The sequence below is a fragment of the Hyaena hyaena genome, unplaced genomic scaffold (assembly GCF_003009895.1).
Source record: "Hyaena hyaena isolate Hyena2069 unplaced genomic scaffold, ASM300989v1 scaffold_52, whole genome shotgun sequence".
NCBI classification, from domain to species: Eukaryota; Metazoa; Chordata; class Mammalia; order Carnivora; family Hyaenidae; genus Hyaena; species Hyaena hyaena.
Window position 1 is genome coordinate 3,689,578 of NW_024080684.1, and position 23,431 is coordinate 3,713,008.

The window sequence follows — 23,431 nt, forward strand, 5'->3', positions numbered from 1 at the left end:
TACAAGGTTTAAAAAAAGTAATCTAACAAGAAGATACATGTACAAATTATGAAGTAGTATACCCCTATCATCAGAGCCTTGAACTATGAAAAGCAAAATCTAACAGAATTCCAAGGATAAATGGACAAATCCACAATAATATGGAGAGATTTTAACATACCATTGAAAAGTAATAAGATCAAGCAGACAAAATATTTTTTAGGTTATGTATGGATTCAAAAATCCAATTGACAAACTTGATGGCAGATGGATGTGGAGAAGTGTACTCACGAAATAGGAACTATACACTTAGTTAATACTGGATTTTATGCAAAATCTCAATAAATTTTAAAGACTTCATATTAAACAATCCATAATCTCTGACCAAAATGTAATTAAATGTATTGATTTCTAAGAAACCAATAGGAAAAAGAGTTAAAGACAGAAACAAAAACGTCTTCCATATATTTTTTGGAGACTTAAAAAAAATGCGCTCCTAAGAAACACACGGAAATCCAGTTGTAACTTATAAAATGTTTAGGACTAAAGAACAGTGAAAGTATCACAGAACATGTGGGATGATGTTAATATGGTAATTAGGGTTATATTTAAAGCCCTAACAGCATTTATTTGGAAGGAAGGCAGAAGGGATGGAAGGAAGTCAGGAAGGAAGGAAGGAAAGTTGGTTGCTTTAGGGAAAAATAATATAATATTTTATATTATTATAATATATTATAATTTTATAATATATTGTAAAATATTGTAATAATAAATATTTTATGTTTATATAGTAGTAATTAAGGAAAAACTAGGTAAGTACTAAACTGATGTGGCTGAAAAAGAAAAGAGAAAAGAAGGAAAAGAACAAAGAAGAAAGGGAATTTTAAAAGGGTTAAAAAAAAAAAAAGAAAGGTGGGGCCCAAATGAAAGAACTGAAAATCAAGAGAGGTGATTCACTGCTTTGGTATATTCAGTACCTTCATTCATCTGTGTGAAAAGCAAGGGCTGACTCAAGGAGAGAATGCTCTATACTTGTGAATGGAAAAAGTAATTCAAGATGAAAAATAGAACTACCTGGAAGTTACAAGAGCTGAAACATCACTAGTAGAAAGGTGAATTTAAAATTTACGATTTTGCATTCAGGGGAAAATACCGATGCATTTTTCGTATTATTTAAACCACTTCCATTATTAAATAGCTCAGCACCCTCTAAGTAAAAACAAAGAACTCCTGTCTACTGCTTACTGTGTACTGTTGTTTCCTTTAGAGAAATATCTCTCTGTAATATTTTTTACTTGTAGTGGTATCTTTAAAACTCCAAACGGCATCTTAAGGGAATCACAAGCAAAATAAATAGTTTCCCATATTGAACAGCCTTAACTTCAACTGCACTTTGCTTTTTTTATGCTTCTGGTATTTAAAAACAGAAAACAAAACAAAACTATAAGGGCGGTTCCTAAAAATATATTTAATTTTATTAGAACCTCAGCCTAAATCTAAGAAATGCCTCCAAGTAATGTAACCCTCTTGGGAAAGTTGTACATATTGAAGAGGCTTTATAATATAAAATGGATTTCAGTAACTGCAAATTACTTCTCAGTCAAGGGAAGTTGACACATTCTCCAGACAGGCGATAAAGATGGAAGCCGAGAAGGCGGGCGAGGCACCTTGCAGGTGTTCAGACTTAATCTTTCATCAAAACAAGATTTATTCAGGGAGAAATCATACAACCACACAATTAATAAGCAGACATTCAAAATGGGCTTGGAATATTGCCATTTGAAATGTACACACCCTCTCCCAAGCAATGGGGCTCTTTCACTGAAGCAATTTCATTCCCCAACTTCTTCTGAGAATGCACAAGGGAAATTTCTACAGAGGAGAGGAGAACCCAATATATAAAAAGAATCAAATTTTACCTGGAATTTTTATTGTTATACTTCTTTTAATGTTTATTTATTTTAGAGAGAGAGAGAGAGAGAGAGAGAGAGAGCATGCGCACACAAGCCAGGGAGGGTCTGGGAGTGGGGACAGAGGATCTGAGGACTCTGCACTGATGGCAGTGAGCCGATGCGGGGCTCCGGTTCACCAATCTGGAGATCATGACTTGAGCCCAAGTTGGACGCTTAACTGACTGAGCCACTCAGGAGCCCCTATCGTTATACTTTAAAAGACAAATACGTAGCAGGAGAAAATGCTGTGAATTTTGTTTTGCTGTAAAGTACTCCAAAACCCACATGAAGTCCCAAGATTTCACTGTTCCTGTGGCTATTTGGTTTCTACTTCATAGGTGTGTATACAGTATTGTTTTCTGAACCAGAGTCATACGGGGATGTATTTCCTTGAACCAATGCTGAATATAATATTCAGCTACATTTATTAATAAAACAGTCAATATTAATATACATTTCCCATTTGAGTCTGTGACTTTGGGATGATAACTCTTTGTTTCCAAGTTAAAGACTACCCTATTTCATCTAGATAATGCAAAAGCACTATGAATATTTAGTTGTACTCCCATTATTTATGGCAGTATAGAAATATCTGGTACCTTACTCTGAAAACTGATACTACCATCTGAAGAATGATTCTTTCATACCTTGATAATACTTCAGTTACTAAAAATTCATAGCCTACTTTCAACCCAGATTCCATCTAGGTTTACTTAAAGCCTTAGTTCTCAAATCTCAGTGTGTCTCCCTCATTTATTACAATATAGAGGACTCATCTTCCCTTTGATTTTATTTTCTGTCTACATGGGTTGACTTAATTCTCAAAATCTTGCCTCCAGTTCTCCTATATTTTATGTTCTAAGAGACATGTGGTTTATATATTGAATCCTCTGGGACCTTAATCCATATATTTCTATAGCAACTTTGCCATGGAATTTGTGTCAAGGCTCTCTTTTCATCTGTCTCCTACACTGGACTGAATGTCATCTGGAGGCCATGTCTTATTTACCAACGTAACCAGCACGGTCAGCACAGGGGTAAGTGCTCAGGAACTAGGTATTTTATATGGGATAGGAAGGGGAGGGGAGGGAAGGGGAGGGATGGGAAGGGGAGGGGAGGGGAAGGGGAGAGAAGAAGGGCAGATGATTTGTACCAATGTATCCTTTAGACCTGTTGGGTATCAGAGGAAATAGGAAAAAGAAATTGAGGATGCAGTAAAAGTACTGAGGTCTTTATTGTCAGGCTTAGTGATAAGCAATGGTATCAATAGAATACCATTTATAGATGAGTACTTATGTTTTTTAAATCATGAATTGAGAAAGCCTAGAATCTGAATATTGTCTTAATACATTAATATGCATCTACTAAATACATACATTTATGTTTTCAATATCCCCACTTAAAACTTTGTTCAATGTCTCCTTTGAGGTTACTGGCCTGTAACTATTTGGTAAAAATTGATTTGGTTGAAAAACAGCAGTGCTAAAGTGAAACAGAAAGGTCCATTAACCCACAAATCACTGTACACAGGTTAACACGCTGGAGGGAGGGCTCTCATTTGCTCTGCTTTTACAGGAAGGAAACATTTGACTAACTGAGGTAATGCCGGAAATGTTTCTTCACACTGAGGGGGGGGGGGGAGACACTAAGGTAGCCTCCTGACATTCACACCATTGTGTAGGCCCCTTTCCTTGAGAATGGATAGGATCTGTGACTTTCTTCTAATCAGCAGATTATGGCAAGGATGTGTGGGAGTGTGTGTGTGTGTGTGTGTGTGTGTGTGTGTGATTGTGTTTTGTAAGATTATGATGTCTGCCTTGTTCCTTGTCCTTGAGAGAGGAGACACTCTCTTCCTGGCTTTGAAGAAGCAGATGTCATATTGTGTGCTGCCATGGGGAGGGAGCCAAAAAATAAGAAATAGAGGGCAACCTCCAGCCCCCAGCCAGCGGCACACGGAGGCCCCCAGTCGGGCATTCTGCCAGGAATGGGATGCTGCCTCTGCCTCACTGGGCTTGGACGCACAGCCTTCCCCAGTTAAGCCTTAGGTGAACCACAGCTCTGGCTGACAACTTGATTGCGGCTTTGTGAGGTTCTGAGACTCTAAGAGGAGGACCCCATTGAGTTGTGCCTTACCTCGTGACACACAAAAACCAAGAGATCATAGGTGTTGTTTTAAGTTACTAAATTTGTGGTAATACTGTTATGCAGTAATAGATAACTAATGCAGGTGGGAACACAGGTTACTTGAAAGGAAGATCTATTGGGTAAAATTGGAGAACTACAGGAAGTAGAATATATGTGAAATTTAATTTGAATTGAGGGAGAGGTGTAAGAGGAAACAGGAAGAGAACTTAGCTGCTGAGGAAAAAAACCTAGATGGTTGATATAACTAACACTTTCCCCTTTGATGAGTTCAGTGAGGGCCAGAGTCAGAAAAATACACTAAAGTAATAATTGAGGAGAAATGTAGCTTATATATCAAAATATATGGCTTTTATGAACCTATGTCATATTTCCTTCAAAAATATTACAGTGGAGGGGCGCCCGGGTGGCGTAGTTGGTTAAGCGTCCGACTTTCGCTCGGGTCATGATCTCGCGGTTCGTGGGTTCGAGCCCCGCGTCGGGCTCTGTGCTGACTGCCAGCTCAGAGCCTGGAGCCTGTTTCAGTCTGTGACTCCCTCTCTCTCTGACCCTCCCCTGCTCACGCTGTCTCTCTCTCTCTCTCCTAGAAATAAATAAAACATTAAAAAAAAAAAGAAAAAAAAATATTACAGTGGAGGGGTGGCTGGCTGGTTCAGTCAGTAGAGCATGAGACTCTTCACCTCAGGGTCATGAATTCAAGCCCCCCAGTTGGGAGTAGAGATTACTTTTAAAACATATTAGACTGGCAAAGCTGAATTCTCCACTTTCACCCAGCACATCTGAACTATAGAAGCAATTTTTAGGAAGCCACCTAAATCAGTGACAGCCCAAAGTGTAAGTCTAGGCCCCTAAAGACTGTGACCTGTGATGCATTCTTGACCCACAAACAAATATCTGTGGATCCATTATCTACAACTATTAGACAACCAGCTGTAAGTGCCGTTGTGTTGTATAATAGAGTAATATAATAACATAGAATGATGTAGGTGGTATATGTTATATCATTCTATCTTTTTAATGACTATCCCAAATAAAAAATACAGATGGAAAGCCCAAGAGGAGTGAAACTGCTCATATTATCTATCTATCTATCTATCTATCTGCTTACATACCAAATCTCCTGCTATTGGAAAGTAAGCTGTATGAAGAAAAAGACTTTTTTGTTTACTATCTTTTCCTCTTACATATCAGTGGCAATCAAAAAATATTTGTTGAATGAATAAAGCAGTTCCATTATTTTCCTACCATTTCCTCATTTGTAAATGAGGATGATAATCATAGCATCTACTTGAATCAACTGTAAGGATTAATTAATATAATACATGTAAATGGATTAGAATATAGCCTTGCAGGTAGTCACTGAACAATAAAACACATTATCTAAATATATTTTATTGAAAGAACCTATTGGGAAAAAGAAATTCACTTTTTAAAAATATTTTAATAGTTTATTTATTTTTGAGCACTGTAATTCACTTTCTTTTTTTTAAAATATTTTAGTAGTTTATTTATTTTTGAGACAGAGAGAGACAGATACCGAGTCGGGGAGGGGCAGAGAGAGGGGGAAACACAGAATCCAAAACTGGCTTCAGGCTCTGAGCTGTCAGCACAGGACTCAATGCGGAGCTTGAACCCACGAACTGTGAGAGCATGACCTGAACTGAAGTTGGACCTGAACTGATTGAGCCACACAGGCGCCCCAATTCATTTTCAAATATAGGAAAAACTCACCATTAAAGAAGTTCAGCTTCATATTAACTTTTAAATTCAACTTGAACTCCAAGAATTTAAAGTAATTTTGAAATAAATTCAGATATAGATGTACATTCCAAAATAACAATGGATTCAAAGTCAGTAGCTTAAATGAGATTTTTGCTATGGAAATGTATATGAAATTGTGCTTTCTGAATATCATAAATTCAGAATCTTTTTAGTCCAAACCCTAACAAGCAGAAATCCCTTCTGATATTCCCATCTTAATGGTCAGGAAACTTTTCAAGTCTTTCCTAAAATTAATAAGAAGTTAGTGAGAATTTGTAGCAACTAGACTTTCTTTTTTTTAAATTTTTTTTAAAATTTTATTTCTAGGAGAGAGAGACAGTGTGAGCAGGGGAGGGTCAGAGAGAGAGGGAGATACAGACTCTGAAATTGGCTCCAGGCTCTGAGCTGGCAGTCAGCCCAGAGCCCGACGTGGGGCTAGAACCCACGAACCGCGAGATCATGACCTAAGCGAAAGTCGGACGCTTAACCGACTAAGCCACCCAGGCGCCCCACAACTAGACTTTCATAGGATGTTGATGGGAATATAAAACAATAATTTGGAATTTGGAAATATGGTCTGGCAGTTTCTATAAAGTTAAACATACACCTAACCTATGATTCAGAAATTCTACTTGTAGACATTTATCCAGAAGTGAAAACATATATCTACTAAAAAAAACTTTCAAGAATGTTCACAGAAGCCAAAAGCGGGAACAAATGTTCATTAACAGAGAAGGAGTCAATAGGTTTGGTAGATCCATCAGTGGAATACTACTCAGCAAGAAAACATTGTAACGTTCTGCCCAGCACCCCCTTCAGGAATGAAGGACATATTTCCCACTTGCTATGAGTGCTGCTGGCTGAGACAGCCCTTGGCAGTCAGCCTGGTTTTGGGGGGAAAGGGGGAATTTTGGGGGCTGAAACACACAGTGATGCCCAAAGCATCACCTTCTTCCCAGAGAAGTAGCCCCTGTCTAATGCCTGATCAACCCAGAGGTTGGTCAGAATGTGCCACAACTAGAGGCCACTCTGACAGGCCATCCAGCTCCAGAGCTCCCCCCTCTCAGGTGGGAATTTTACCACTGAACCACCCATGCGCTCATGGTGGCGCCATTGCCAGAAGCTCCTCTTGGGATCAGCTGAGGCTGGTGTTGGGGCTGCTTCACAGCCTCACTTCTCCCTCTGCTCAATTCTGCTTCTTTCCCCTCCCTTCCAAAGCTATCGATCCCAAGAGTTCTCCTTAATAAGCGCCCTGCATGCTAAGAGCTTTGTCTCTTTCTAGGGAATCCAACCTGTGAGAAACTACTGATAAACCCAACAAAATGGATGACCCTCAAAACCATTTTACTGAGTGAAAGAAACCAGATACAAAAGAGTATATGTTGTGTGATTGCACTGATAGAGTTTTAAGACTGAAAAAACTAATGGACCGTAAAAGAAATCAGAACCGTGTTTGCCTCTGAGAGTGTACTGAAAGGAAGGAGGCATGAAGGACTTTTTGTGGGGACAAGAATAATCTATATCTTGATAGGGGTCTGGGTTACATGATGGATGCATCTGTCAAAACTCATTGAATTATTCTCCTAAAATCTGTGCATTTCACTGTATGCAAATTATATCCCAACCAAAAAAAAAAAAAAAAAAGGTAAAAAAGAAATGTAACCACATCAAATTTGGTCCAAGTTGAACTATGGTCATTCAGTATTCGAAATATTCAAAGTTTCACTATGGTCATTCAAGCTTCTTTTTATTTGGAATCTGGAAGTTAATCTTTTGAATTGAAGTTTGGGAATTAACATGTCTGTTGTGTTCATCTTTTTGTGGATTGCAAAATTAACAGACATGATCTTTCTGTTTGAATCATTAATTTAAAATGATACACTAATCAGTTAGTGCTACAGAGGTCTGTTGAAAGCCATAAAATTGCTTCTTCCACGATGACATTTATTCATGAATCAAAACATTGGGTACAATATTCATTCAAGTGCAGATTCATCTATCTGAATGTTCATTTAGCATTGATCTCTCAGAGAATTTTAGATCAGCTTACGTAATCATAAAATCATAGACCTTTAGGGCTAATCTTTCCCAGAGACTTGAGATCTGTCAGTTTGCAGACAAGGAAGCTAGGCTCACAGGAGATAATGGAATTGCCAAGGTCAGTGGCCCTGGTCTAGCCGGGGGTAGACTGACTTCCTAGGGCACATCCCGACAGGCAACCCTGCCAAAGTCTTTGTGCCTGTGCTCTCTTCCACAGCTCGACTTGGAGAAGAAAACAAAGACTGGACTTTATCCTGTGATTTCCTCTTTCTTCCACTGGTGTTTCTTGCTTTAAAACAGTTGCCTCTGTAATTGGTTTAGGATGACCAATGCAGTTAGTGGAATAAAGGACTCTTCTTTGATCTTGATAGAGACAAAATGTTTGCCAGAAAGTAGGGGAAAACAGCACGTCTATGGCTTCCCTGCTTTCTCCTACCTTTTATATGGCAAGTTGCTGGAAACAAGTTTGGTGAAAAGTAAACTACAGTTGATTCTCAATGGACAAGTGTGACCAAGAAACTGAGGACATTTTATGAAAAATTCCAAAGACTTTCCATCTCCAAGGGGGAGATAATGCAGTAATAGGTGCACAGATTAGAACTAAGGCTGAAACATGAACAGCAGGTAAATCGTGATTTTAAACACCACATTGTCATCACCTCTTTTTCTCTAGCCTCCTCTCACAAATTCAATGGCTTCCAAACAATGAGTTGTAAATCTTTGCTTGGAATGTTTTCAAAGAAACACCAAGGAAAGCAGATAAAGGCCAAGGGAGAACGAAAGATACAGAGAAAGCCTACAGTTAATGACATATCCCATCCTCTCTACCCATCTATTTTTATGCTTGTTTTATTATAACATCTCAAATGAGATTTAATTCCCATAACTTACAATTCCCCCATTTGAAGTGTACAATTGAATAGTTTTTAGTTTATTCACAGAATTGTGTGACCATCACTACAATCAGGCTTAGAATATTTTCATCAGCAAGAAACTCTGTACCCTTTGGCATGCCTTCCCACTTCCCCAAAATCCCTGCAGCCCTAGGCAACTACTTATATACTTTCTGGCTCTAATAATTTGCGTATTCTAGGCATATCATAAAAATGGCATCATACAATATGTGGCCTTCTTTAACTATAATGTTTTCAAGGGCCAACCATGCTTTAGCATGTATCAGAACTTCATTTTGTTTTATAGCCATATAACATATATAATATATATTACATATAAATACAAGCTGCATTTATTAATCCATTCATCAGTTTGATGGACACTGGACACTTGAGTTGTTTGCACTTTGGAGCTATTATAAATAATGCTGCTTTGAAATTCAAGGACAAGGTTTTGGTGAACCTATGGTTTTATTTCTTTCGTGTATAAACCTAGGAGTGGAATTGCTGGAATTAATTCTATAATTAATTGTTTGAGGAATTGGTAGGTTGTCTTCCAATGTGGCTGTACCATTTTACATTCCCACCAACAGGGTATGAAGGTTTTAATTTCTCCACATTCTTGCCAACACCAGCTATTATGTGTCTTTGATTACAGCCATTCCATATATTGTATCTTATTATCTAGGTTTTGATTTGCATTTTTCTGATGTCTCATGATGTTGAACATTTTTTCACATGTTTACTGGCAATTTGTATATCTTCTTTGGAGTAATGTCTATTCAGATCCTTTGTTCATTTTTAGTTGGGTTGTCTTTTTTTCATTTCAGTTTTTATTTTATTTTATTTTTTTTAATGTTTTTATTTATTTCTAGGAGAGAGAGAGAGAGAGAGACAGCGTGAGCAGGGGAGGGTCAGAGAGAGAGGGAGTCACAGACTGAAACAGGCTCCAGGCTCCGAGCTGGCAGTCAGCACAGAGCCCGACGCGGGGCTCGAACCCACGAACCGCGAGATCATGACCCAAGCGAAAGTCGGACGCTTAACCGACTAAGCCACCCAGGCGCCCCTCATTTCAGTTTTTAACTTTTCATGAATTTTTATTAGCATGCAGCCTTTAATATCCAGTTTGTAATATTTGTTAGTGGTATTTGTTACAAGACCATGATATTTTTCATTTGAAACTCTCAGATGTCTTTCCTAAATATGATTATCAAAAGACAGAAGTAGAGGCACCAGTTGATGTCTGTTTCTTAACTGAAATGATCTGTCCTACCCCCAGTAAGAAGATGTATTTGTGAGAATTTTGAACTTGGAAACAGCCTTATAGAGCTTGCCTAATCCATTTTACATGTGAAAACTGAATCCTGGAAAGTTTAGATTTCTTTTTCAAGGTCACAAAGTAAGCTAATACCTATGATATGACTGGATTGAAGTCTCTGCTAATTCTTTGTCTAGTATTCTCTGGTCTTCTAATTATTGTAATGTAATGGTTCTTTACATATTCTACATACAAATCCATTATCAGATAAATGATTAACAAAAATTTTCTCCCATTCTCTGGATTATCTTTTCACGTTCTTCATGGTGTCCTTTGAAGCACAAAAGTTTTCCATTAAATAATATCTAAATTATTTATTTTTTCTTTTGTTTCTTATGCTTTGGGTATCATATTTAAAAAACCATAACCTAATCCAAGATCTTCAAGATTTACACCTAGGTTTTCTTGGAAGAGTGTTACAGTTTTTGCTCTTACATTTAGATCTTTGGTCCATTTTGAGTTAATTGTTTTGCATGTAGTGTGAGTTTGGGTTCCCGTTTCATTCTCTGGCATGTAGATATCCACCTGCCCTGGCACCATGTGTTGAAAAGATGGTTCTTTCCCCCAGTGAATTGTTGGGGTAATCAATTTATCCCGCTAAAAAAATCAATTTTCCATGAACCTGAGGGTTCATTTCCAGGCTCTCAATATTCTTCTATTCATTCCATATATAAACTACTGCCCCCAAATAAACTTGGCATATGGAAAGCTGCCTTAATTCTTTCAGGCCATTAGTAAACAATGTCTTCCAATCACCATAACAAATAGCATGGAGATGTTATCTTCATCATTTTACTATTTACCTTCAGAGTCTACTAAGGCAAAGCAATTTAGCAGTAGCAGTGCAGAAACATCCCATTGTCCCAATTCCAGGCAAGAGGGAGTTTACAGGCAGGAGTCACTTCAGTCTATGAAGGTGGAATGAACAACGCCTCTGTAACAGCTTTACCAAAATCCAGCGTGAAACCTCAACGCAGCCGGTCTCTAAGCAGGAGTCATCTTCCTGATGTGTCCCGTGACCCCCTCGTCTCCAAAGGGCCAACATTTAATTACACGGGACACCTCTGAGACAGCTGGGTTCAGAGGCGTCCAGGACAAATGCTTCTGTCGTGAGCAACTGTAACTGCATGTGCAACCAAGGACGCTTCCCGTGCTTCGGGAAATTTGCCAATCTCTACTTTTAAGGGACAAGAAGACTGCTGCTGAGAACACCTGGTGCTTTTCTATTGTTTGCCAAGAGCTTCCGGCTTAAATCTGGCCGGAAATACCATGGATGTTCCTGAGACAAGGCTGGGTGCTAGGTCTGCCCAAGGTTCATGAATCATCCTACTTACACTGGCTGCTGGAAAGTAACGGAATTTCACAGTGCTGGGAGACAATTCTAGAACACGCACGCACATGCACACACAGTGTCTACCAGAGCAGACAAACAGTCCCCGGGTGGCGGTATGTGAAGCGGTCAAGACTTGGGTTCAGGTGGGCATTTGGCTTTAATTCAGCCCCTGGGTGTGAACCTCGACTCTGTTTACCTCACAGGTTATTCAGGAGTTGTGAGGGCTGCTCACCTTCCATGGCAGGAATGAGCAGCACAGTTGGATTCCCAAAACTCTAGGCTTTGTAATAAGAACTGAAAACTGACCCAGCTTAGAGGGAATCTATCTGATGGGAAAACAAAAGCAACGCACACACATGTAGTCACAGTATCGACAGGGAATTCGTATATCCCACAGGGAGGAACATGGCCTGGGTCACTGGGAAGAGATTTTCCGCCTGAGAAATGCTGGCTCAAATATCCTTCAGCTAAAACAATCCAGCAGATACAGGAAAAGAAACAGATAATGGGCTATCCTTGTTTATTTAGCTCAAGGCTGCTACCTGATGCAGTTAGGTAGAGTTTCTTTCCCTTGGAAGAAGTTAGGAAAAAATTTTTTTATTGCGGATGTTATGTTTAATCGCACACAAAAAAACACAAGCTCGTTTGTTCTTAAAAAATACATTTCAAGACATGAACACATCAGGTAGTGGCTTTTACTCTTTTTTGACCAAATATCCTGAGGTTCTCAAGTAAACCCTGCCCCCCCAACACCCTCTTTAAAAAAAAAAGCTTATTTATTTTTTGAGAGAGTGAGAGAGAAAGAGCTGAAGAGGGACAGAGGAGGGTGGGGAGAGAATTCCAAGTAGGTTCCCTGCTCTCAGTGCAGAGCCCGATGAGGGGCTCGAACTCACAAACTGTGATTTCATGACCTGGGCTGAGATCAAGAGTCAGATGCTTAACCAACTGCGCCACCCAGGCGCCCCACACATGCCTCTTTTTAACTATGAATGTGAATCAACAAAGTTTACGAACACTTTATTTTTTTTTTTTAATTTTTATTTATTTCTAGGAGAGAGAAAGATAGACAGCGTGAACAGGGGAGGGTCAGAGAGAGAGGGAGACACAGACTCCGAAACAGGCTCCAGGCTCTGAGCTGGCAGTCAGCACAGAGCCCGACGCGGGGCTCGAACCCACGAACCGCGAGATCATGACCTAAAAGTCAGACGCTTAACCGACTAAGCCACCCAGGCTCCCCAGTTTACGAACATTTTAAAGCCCAGGCAAAAACTTCATTCTGGCACCTCTAAAACTTTCCTTGACTCAGGCCCATTTTGTACGCTTCTTCCCCATCGATCTGCACCTGTTGGGCTCAAATGTCACTGTTTACAAACCTACGAACAGAAAGGAGCAAGGGAAGGAACAGCAACTAAGTTTGAATGGTGGTTGGTGGAGCACAGGCAGTTTGGAAGCTAGGAAGGGAGGCAACTCTAGCTGGTTTTATTCAGCCGACACACGTCCACACTGGCAAGCGTGCACACACACGCGCACACACAAAATGCTGACCTCCCACCTTTAGAGTATTAGTCTAGACCCCTGGCCCTGCGTCCCTTCCTACCTCAGGCTACAGCGTCAGGGAGCGCCTTCAGGTTTCCTCACCACCCTGTGCCTCCCCCTCCCCTCCTCACCCCTCAGATCACAGCATTCCTTCCAACTCAGCCTCGCTTTTTCAGTACCTCTCCGCAGCCCCTCCTCCCACTTGCCCCCATTTACAGGCAGATCCCTTTACTATGCTTTTGTCCTTTGGATCCAATTCTTTTTAGAAACCTACGGGTTATGATAACCTAAGAGTTATGATAAACTCTTACTAAGTAATAAGGCACACTGGTGACAAAGCAAGCCCTAGAGGAAATTCAAATGAGGCTGTGACAACCTGCTGCACCCCTCACCCCCCATCTCAAAGTACTGCGGGCAACACCAGGTCCACGTGCCCCAAACAAGAGGCAGGAGAAACAGGGGAGAATTTGCTGCTCACAAGGCAGTTCCTAATGGGGACATTGTCTTCACTGTTCTACCCTTCGGAGTTTTAGGAGAATTGCTCCCGCTAGATGTAAATCCCTTGAATTGTCGAATAGACCCCATATGCGATCCCTCACCAGTCTCCCCCACTGCTGCCTGTCCACCTAAGCCACCACGTCTCTCTGTGGGCCTGGCCACATCCTCCCTACTTCAGCTATGACCCCTCCACTGCCCACTCTCCATAGAGTCAGGGCCAATAAGCCCCACTTTCTCCCCTAAGGCCACCTTTTCATTGGTGTCTTACCACACGTGAAAAAATAATAATAATGCAAATCCTTACCATAGATTAAAGCCTGCCTGAACTGGCCTCGGCTGGCTGTACTCACATTCTCTCATGCTCTCCTTCACCCTCCCCTTTCCAGCCATACTGGCCTCTCCGTGTTCCGCAAACACAAGCACGTTCCTGGCCCAGGGCCTTTGCACTTGCTCTTTCTTCTGTGTCGAATGTTCTTCTCCTCAAATATCTGCAGGGTTTCCTCCTTTCTCGTTTCACCCAAGGTCCCCCTTCCACTAATAAATTTTCATGGAGGCCTTCCCTGCCCCTACATAAAGTCCTACCTCCCATGACTCTCCATGTCTCTATTTCCCTTTACTATTCCCCATTATGACTTAACTCATAATAAGCATGTACCTGTTTTATTTGAATGCATGCCCACAAGGGCAGGATCCTAGTCTGTCTTCATCACTTTATCAGAAGAATTTAGACGAAGGCCTACAGCACAAAGGGGGTGTGAATGAATGAGCACAGGTTAGATTGCTTCCATTTATTGTAGGAACTTGAGAGGCTAAAAGGTCATTGGTTAATAGTAGCGTTTGGTGTCGGGTTGTTTGAATCTTGCTGTTACTCATTAGCTGTGTGACCGTAGCTAGGTTGTTAACCTCTCTGACTCTCGGTTTCTCATCTGAAAAATGGAGATAGTGTCACCTACTCAATAGAGAAGGATGTAGTGTGCATATTACAACAGATATCACTTAGTACTTGTTCATAAGTTATATTTTCAATTACCATACCAGTTATCGGCAACTAGTCACCATAGAATGTTCTACATTTTAGTGCGGATTTAGAACAATTCCATGTTTTGTGGTTTTTACCCCTTAAAAATATTTCCTGCTGACAAACATGATAGAAATTCAATCCTTACAGTCCTGCTAAAATATATTTTAAAATCCTTTAGAAGCAAGCTTCACCCCATTATAGGCACTTAAGAAACATTGACTATAGAGTTTAAGAAAAATGATCATGAGACTGTTATTTTAGCACAAGCATTACAAAGAATAGGAAAACGTTGTTCTTTGCTGTTCTGAAACTAAGATGTGGCATTACAGTTAGCATGCTGAGCATAGCTTCATGTCAAGAGAGAAGAAGGCTTTTCTTGCATATTTTTTGGGCTATTCAGATATTAGTGCTTAAGGGGAATTCCTTAAGAAACATGTTGAACATCTTCAAACCCTCCCATATTCTTGGTTAAATCTGAAGCTGAGGTCAGAGTGCCTCTTCCCTTCGTGACATTTCAAGAAAAGTGGAATTCTAATTATTTTCTCTATTTGTTCCATGAACACAGGAAAGGAAGCTATAGTTCAATGACAAATCATATAAAGTGGGACACCTTTCCAGTTATATGCAAAAGACTAGGTCATATCTAAGAAGTGCTTGTATTATATCAAAATGTTTGTATATGTGTCTGCAGGGGTCTATAAAATAAAGTCAAATAGATCTTAGGGGTCTGTCATACATGAGACTATGGAGATGTGGGAACTAGTTAATTTAGTTATTTTAAAAAGACAATAAACTTTAAGAAACTATGTTATGAAATTAATGTTAGGTAATGCTTATTCTAGTTAGAAACTTTAAAGTAGAATATAATTTTAGAATTAAAAAACAACCATTTACTGGAGAACGTGGGTGGCTCAGTCGGATAAGCATCCAACTCTGGATCTCGGCTTAGGTTGTGATCTCATGGTTTGTGGGATTGATGGAGCCTTTAGTCAGGCTCCGTGCTGACAGTGCAAAGCCTGGTTGGGATTCTCTCTCTCTCTCTCTCTCTCTCTCTGCCCCTTCCCTGTTCGTGCTCTCTCTAAATAAATAAATATTTTTAAAAAACAACAACAAAAAACAACCACTTACTGACACAGACACTCTAACAAAATGGAAACAGAACTCTAGATTTGAGGCTTTTCAAAGGACCTCACCTGAGTCTAATGTGTATCTCTCTGGCACCTAGCCTGTGACTTCAGACAACACGTTCATCTAAATACCTGTTAAAGGACTGAAGACCATATGTTTTAATAAAAAAGGTTTAAAAATATACCTATGCCACTCTTTCTGACATGTTTATCTCTACATAAATCTTTTTCCCAAGATTTTTAGAACTTACATATTCTTTTTTTTAATTTTTTTTAATGTTTTATTTATTTCTAGGAGAGAGAGAGAGACAGCGTGAGCAGGGGAGGGTCAGAGAGAGAGGGAGTCAGACTGAAACAGGCTCCAGGCTCTGAGCTGGCAGTCAGCACAGAGCCCGACGCGGGGCTCGAACCCACGAACCGCGAGATCATGACCTAAGCGAAAGTCGGACGCCTAACTGACTAAGCCACCCAGGCGCCCCCCGAACTTACATATTCTTATAGAGAACTGTTTTTACATTTTTAGGTATTCAAACATTTCAATTATTTCTTTTATGGTTTTGGATGTAAGTGTTGTATTGAGGAATGCCTTTCATATTCTGATAATACAAAATTACACTTTCTTTCTTCACTTTTTATATTTTACATGTAAATCTTTAAATCATCTGTGTTTTATTTTCATAAATTGTTAAATAATAATGCCAAACACAACTTATTACAGCTTATTTGTCATCCTCCATCGATTTAAAGGACATAACCATACAACAAAAACTGTATCATACAACATATATCTATATTCTCAAGAATGAAAAAGGTAGAGAATTATCAGTGCCAGTGTGGTAGGGTCCCCTCCCTAAGGATAGAAAAACAGAGAGAGAAAAGAAAAAAAAAAACTTCAAGGTAACCTGGCTATGCACCTACGTGACAACATCCCTCATGACCTTGTAAGCTGAGACTACTTAGACTATATGTTTGTGTGTGTTCCCATATGTGGGAGACAAAGAAGTAGAAAATGTATAAAAAACTACGACATGGGATGTTTGGGCTCAGTTCTTCGGGTACGAACCCAACTTAGCGGCGCCGCCTGGAATAAAGATGCTTCCTGGAAAGAAAAGCCTCACTGTCACGACCCTCTGTACAAGAATCTTGCTACACCTGCGTAATCATTCTTTTTTTTTTTTTAAGTTTATTTATTTATTTTGAGGGACACAGAGACAGAGTGAGTGGGGGAGAGGCAGAGAGAGAGAGAGGGAGAGAGAGAATCCAAAGCAGGCTCAGTGCTGTCAGTGCAGAGTCCAATGTAGGGCTCGAACTCACAAAATCGCGAGATGATGATGTCAGCCGAAACCAAGAGTTGGAAGCTTAATTGACTGAGTCACCCAGGTGCCCCCAGCACAATCACTCTTAATATATTCACCAGAAGTTTTTCCCTTCCAATGAGAAATTCACCCCTCAGGAATGCAACCTTTGCCAAATGTGTTCACTATATTCACACCTTCCTTTTAGCTTGGAGATGCTGGACCTGTAACATAAAATTAGAAACAGCACTTTCCAACATTAAGTTTCACTTAAAATAAACGACCTCTACCTTCTATTATGAAAAACGAAGGCTGAAATATTCAAGGGTCCACATAAATGTCATTCAAAGTCACTTGGGTCGAAACATGTTATAATAAAACAGACTCACCAGTGTAGCACTATGCAAAATGTCAGTGTATTTTCAATATTCTTCAGCGAATAAGATGGAAACGGTGTGAATGTTTAATAGCCTGAAATATCAGCTATTTAATTTAAGGAACATTAGTTCCTTAAAATTGCATTTTATTTAGCATCCTGCTGAGTTGCTCGTCTTTAATGAGAAAAAAAATAAATTGTAATTTGAAAACCCTGGCGTAGGTAGATGTTTATTCTTTGATCTGAAATCATGCAGCCTCTAATCTCTTTTGATATCTGGCAAGCTACACGGCATGAGGCACATACTGGGGCGCACACGAGGGGGAAATAAGTTCTAATAGATGGCTTCTTTCCAGTGCTTTATTTCATAGAGATGCATCATGGAAACAAAACACTAAACTGTTGCTTGTAAACTAACTGTACATTTCAAGTAAAACATTTAACATTCTATTGAGCTAGATTTAAGATACCTAGTGGTCTGATCTTAAATGGTAAGCAAAGGTGGAAACTATCATTATCTAGATCTGATCATTTATGAGCCCCAAACACAGCAAGCTCTCTGCTGTTACCTCCATTTAATCTCTAGTGATATCACTGCTTTGTGGACCTCAATTTCCAACTTCATGGAAGGTACACCATCCAAGAGTCAGATACAGGTGAATATAACAACTTATTAGGATCAATTCACAGAATGTTGTTGTAACCAATAACCTGACTCCACAAAGGGCTGTTACCAAACGTCACTAAATCCCAAACTGAGCTAAACCCAAAAGTTAATTACCTTTGGAATATCAGTCAACCAGTTTTCATAAGGAACCTGTTGCTTTTTTAAACTACTTTAGATTTGGGCCACTAGAATATTCTCCAGATAGAAGTGATGTTAAATTTGATTTGAAAGTATATCTATTCCAGTATATTCCTGAAGCCAATGAAGGAGTCAGTCAATATTTATGAAATATTGCAGCTCCAAAATTTCTGTTTGAGCAGAAATTTGTATTAATTGCTCACCAGTGTGTCTGAAAAATATGCTGTATTCAATTCATTATTATTATATATTCAACATATAATATTGTTAATGTTAATTCTAAAATAATTTAGAATGAAATCATCTGAAATATAATATAAATTGAATATTTTCCTTTCCATGTCATGAGCCATCTTGGTGCCCCCGAGTAATCCTCAAGCAAAGTAAAATTTCTTTTAAGTTTGAGAGAGAGAGTGTGTGTGTGTGCATGCACACACACACATGAGCGGAAGAGGGGCAGAGAGAGAGGGAGAGAGAATCTCAAACGGGCTCTGTGTTAACAGCACAGGGCTTGATCCAACAACCATCCGTGATGTGAGCCGAAATCAAGAATCAGATGCTGGAGTGCCTGGGTGGCTCATGATATCAGTGTGTGGGTTCAAGCCCTACATCGGGTTCTGTGCTGACAGCTCTGAGCCTGGAGTCTGCTTCAGATTCTGTGTCTTCCTCTCTCTCTGCCCCTCCCCTGCTTCCAATCTCTCTCTCTCTTCCAAAAATAAATAAACATTAAAAAATTAAAAAAAAAAAAAAAAAGAGTCAGATGCTTAACCGATTGAGTCACCCAGGCACCTTGATCCCCAAGCAAACTAATAGGAAACAGACAAACTGTATTAGTTTGTCAGGGGTGCTGTAACAAAATGCCACAAACAGGGTGGTGTAAACAACATAAATTTGTCTCAGAGTCCTGCAGGCTGGAGGTCTAAGCGTAAGGGGTCCAGGGACAGATGACCTGTTTCATGTCTCTCCTCTAGTTTCTGCGGGTTTGCATGCAATCTTTGACCCCCCTTCAGGTACAGAAGTGTCACTTCATCTTAGCCTTCATCCTCACAAGCTGTTCTCCCTGGGTGCCTTTCTGTGCCCCAATCTGTCCTTGTTATAAGGACATCAGTCATAGTGGATGAGGGTTCACCCTCATGACCTCATCTCACCTTACTGCATCTGCAACAACCCTAGTGCACATAAGGCCACATTCTGACGTACAGGGAGTAAGGCCTTCACCCTTGGAACTGTAGAGGAACACAAGTCAGTCCATAACACAGTCTACCAAACCCGCCAAGCCCAAACCTCAGATTACAGCGCTAACAATAAGTGTTGTGAAGACCATAAGGTTCAAATCCTTGGCTCAGATGAAATATTTGTTTTATCTGCGAATTTTATTCACTTGTGTTGACATAGTTGTTCATTGCTCCGGCCAACCCATCGCTTTCTTATTTTAGGTTTTCAAAGTGCTTCCAAAAGCAAGCCTATCTGCAGTTCAGACGATAAAGAACTGCTCTCTAATCAAAATGTGTTACAGAAACTAGGTCTTTAAAAATAATGGGACTTCTGAAAAAGGATTTGCTCTAGAACAGAATCACCACAATGCCAGAGTATCTGACCTCACCTTGGGTCTGGAGGTTATAATATGCGAGATAAAAGGACATTCCCAATCAAGGATCTCGTGCCAGAGTGATGTCTTTGACTGTATGTTGCTATATTCACCTTGCCTGTCTGTAGCTTTGGCCACATGAGTAGGGAAAACACTACTACTCAGTCCTATGCATAAGGATCTGGCCCTTATTTAGTGCTGCAGGAAGAAAATGTAAAATGCAATTTCATCTAAGCAACATGTACTAGTTTCTTGTGACATTTATGACAAATGGTCACAAACTTGGTGACTTAAAACAGCAGACATTTATTCCTTCTAGGGGCTAGAAGTCCAAAATCAATGTATTGGCAAAGCAATGCTCCTATTGAAGGCTCTGGGGGAACATGCTCCTTGGCTCCTCCAGCCTCGGGAAGCCCCAGGCCCTTCTTGGCTTGTGGTCACATCACTCCAATTTCTGCCTCCACTTTCACAAGACTTCTCTGTGTGTCTGAGTCTTCTTTTGTCTTTTATAAGGACTTATTATTGGACTTAGGATCCATCTGGGTAATCCAGAGAGATCCCATCTCAAGATCCTTAATTACAACTGCAATGATCCTTTTTCCAAACAAGGTAACATTTACAGGTTCTGGGGGTCAGGACATGGATATATCCTTCTGGGGATGACTAAAAAATTGCCCAAGAATATCCCTTGTATTTTAAAACTCCACTAAGTTTTTATAGGCTTTGAGCTGTTCTATTAGGTCAGTTTTACTTTGCAGTGTCATCTGCTGACTTGTCTCCCTTCCATCTCTGCTCTTCAGCTAAACAGCAAGTTGCTCTTCTTGTGTCTCTCTTCAGGGCTTTTGCCTGACAATCGTATTCTATTCTGTCATACTCTGAGTCTCCTGGTTAACTTCACTCATTTGTCCATTCTTTGGGTTTCAGCCCAAGAGCCATATTTCTAGGAAGTGATCTGACCCAATCAATGTGTGTTAGATGTCTTTTCTATGGGAATTTATGGCACATGTAATAGCAGATCCAAATAGACAAATCTAAAATGAGAGTCAATGGAGCAAATGAGGACATTAATAACAAGATGTCATCCTGTCTAGGAACCAGAACATGCTATCATTATGGAAGCCATGTTGAATTCTAAGCTAACTACATTGTAGTCGTCAGAGAATGTTTACTGCCTCAAATCAATCTTCTAAAGTTCTGAACATTTCTTTTGTGTTAGTAAATGGCCAACATTTGTATATGTTCCATGTGTGCTTAAAACGAATATATATAAATATGTATGTACATAGTATATACATATATACTTCATCAGTTAGATGAAGCTTGTCAATCATGTTACTCAACTCATCTCTATCCTTACTCACGTTGGGGCACTCTGCACCCATCACCAGCTGGGGATTTAGTCATCTCTCTCGCTATGATTCAGGTTTTATCACCCCAGAACTCAAAGACGTTTTCCCCAGGACCTTCTATTCTTTTCAAAGGGGACAAATATCACTTAGATATCAAAAGTAAACATAGGTGATCTACACGGACATAAAAGAAACTGTGAATTCAAGATAATTCTCTTTTTCTTGTATCACTTGGTGGTACTGAATATATTTTTACTTAGTCGCTTTTTAGATGTTTTGAGCAATGCTAACTTTGTTGGTATAAATATAAACTCCCAATGTGATGAAGCCAAATATTAAAGCTCTTTTGACTATATAAAGTTCCATTATGTTTGTTTTACAATGTTACATTACTATAGGTACATCGCATCCATTAATTTGTTTTCGAAAGACAGGCAGTACCTCAGAGTACTTTACAATAATAGTTGTTTGAAGAACCACATCCCTGATGGCTCACAAACACAGAAAGACACCATGACTCAAAAATTATTCAGTTAAACAGTGGACACAGGGTTTTTTTTTTTTTTTTAATTTGTTTCTGAGAGAGAGAGCGTGAGCAGGGGAGGCAGAGAGAGGGAGGCACAGAATCCGAAACAGGCTCCAGACTCAGAGCTGGCTGTCATCACAGAGCTGATGTGGGGCTCAAACCCATGAACCGTGAGATCATGACCTGAGCCGAAGTCAGATGCTGAACCGACTGAGCCACCCAGGTGCCCCACAATGGACACAGTTTTAAAAGCAATTCATAATTATATTGATTCAACAGACTGTATCAGGCCTTGGCTGAGGCTTTGGAAGATACATGGAATATTTTTACTTCTTTACACCTAGGCAAAAAGAAAATTATAAAAGAGTATCATTCATATGATACTATGTGATATGATTCATATGATATGGGAGAGATAGTATCATTCATAGTTGTTGGGGAAGTTATAAACTATCTAAATTAAAGAATAAATATGTAAACTACTTAGGACTTTTTTATTATTATTAAGGACAATTATGAAATCGAACCAGAAAATGGACAGAGTAGAGCATAGGGATTTATCCAAATTCCAAGAAAGAGCAATGCACAGTGATACCTGTACTCCCCTAAGCAAAAACATGGTCTGTGGATTGGGTATCCTTAATGTGTTTGAAAGAAAGGTGTGGCGATTCTGTCTGCCTAAATAAACTTTCATATTCTAATCTGTCTGCTCTTTTTTTATTAAAAAAATTTTTTTAATGTTTATTTTTGAGAGAGAGACAATGTGCAAGCGAGGGAGGGACGGAGAGAGAGGGAGTCACAGAATCCAAAGCAGACTCCAAGCAGTCAGCACAGAGCCTGAGGTGGGGCTGGAACTCATGAACTGTGAAATCATGACCTGAGCTGGAGTCAGATGCTTAACCAACTGAGCCACCCAGGCGCCCCTGTTCTTTTTTAAATGTGTTCTGTATTTTTTTCTTAAGCTAATATATATTTGAGAGGACTACTTAATATATTGAAAACTCAAAATTCTTATAAAACTATCTTAATCATAGTTTTATTTGTAGCATTTGAGATAGGGACCAAATATATCTCAGATGCTCCGGTGCATATTCTATTAGTTTTATGTAAGAATTTATTATAAACGTGTACTATAACCTGGAAGTCTTTTAAGTTTCTGTCACTTATTATTCTCAGAACTCTTATAGAAGCACCTCATCAAAACTTTGCAATGACTTTCCATCCTACCCAGAGTAAAACCCAAAGACCGCCCAGTGACCTACAAAGCCTTACATGAACCCCCAACCCTCCATCTTTTATTCACATCTCCAGATCTCTGCTCCAGCCCCAAAGGCCTCTTTGCTCTTCCTCAAAGAACGCATTCTTCATTCAGAGACTTCCCGCTTGCTATTCTCTCTATCTGGAAAGCTCTTTAAATTAACAAATCACCATAATTATCATCATGGTCAATAGTGATAGCAATGATCCCTTCACCAATTTTCACCTTGAGCAGTATAACTAGTTTGATCTATTTAAGCAATTGATCAGGTTACACATTTCTCTTTCTTAATTTCTGTTCCTTCTTGGTTTGCAAACCCAAGCTCACAAGTATAAGTCACTGGGAATGACAGCAAGTCTTTCATGACTATGCCAGGTGACAGTAGACATTAAAAACAATCATAAAGCCAGGAATTCTGAGATTTCAACTTCTCCAGCAAAGCACCGTCATTTGACAATTTTGATAAAGGAATTTTAAAAATATCTATTTCTGCTTTCCGTATTTTACCATGTAGAGATGCATTATTTCATTAAGAGCCATTTTTATAGTACTAATCTTATGCAAGATTATTCATTATTTCTAGAAAATTTTCCCTGCTCCTTTGCAAACCATAACAGTGATTATTGAATTTGCG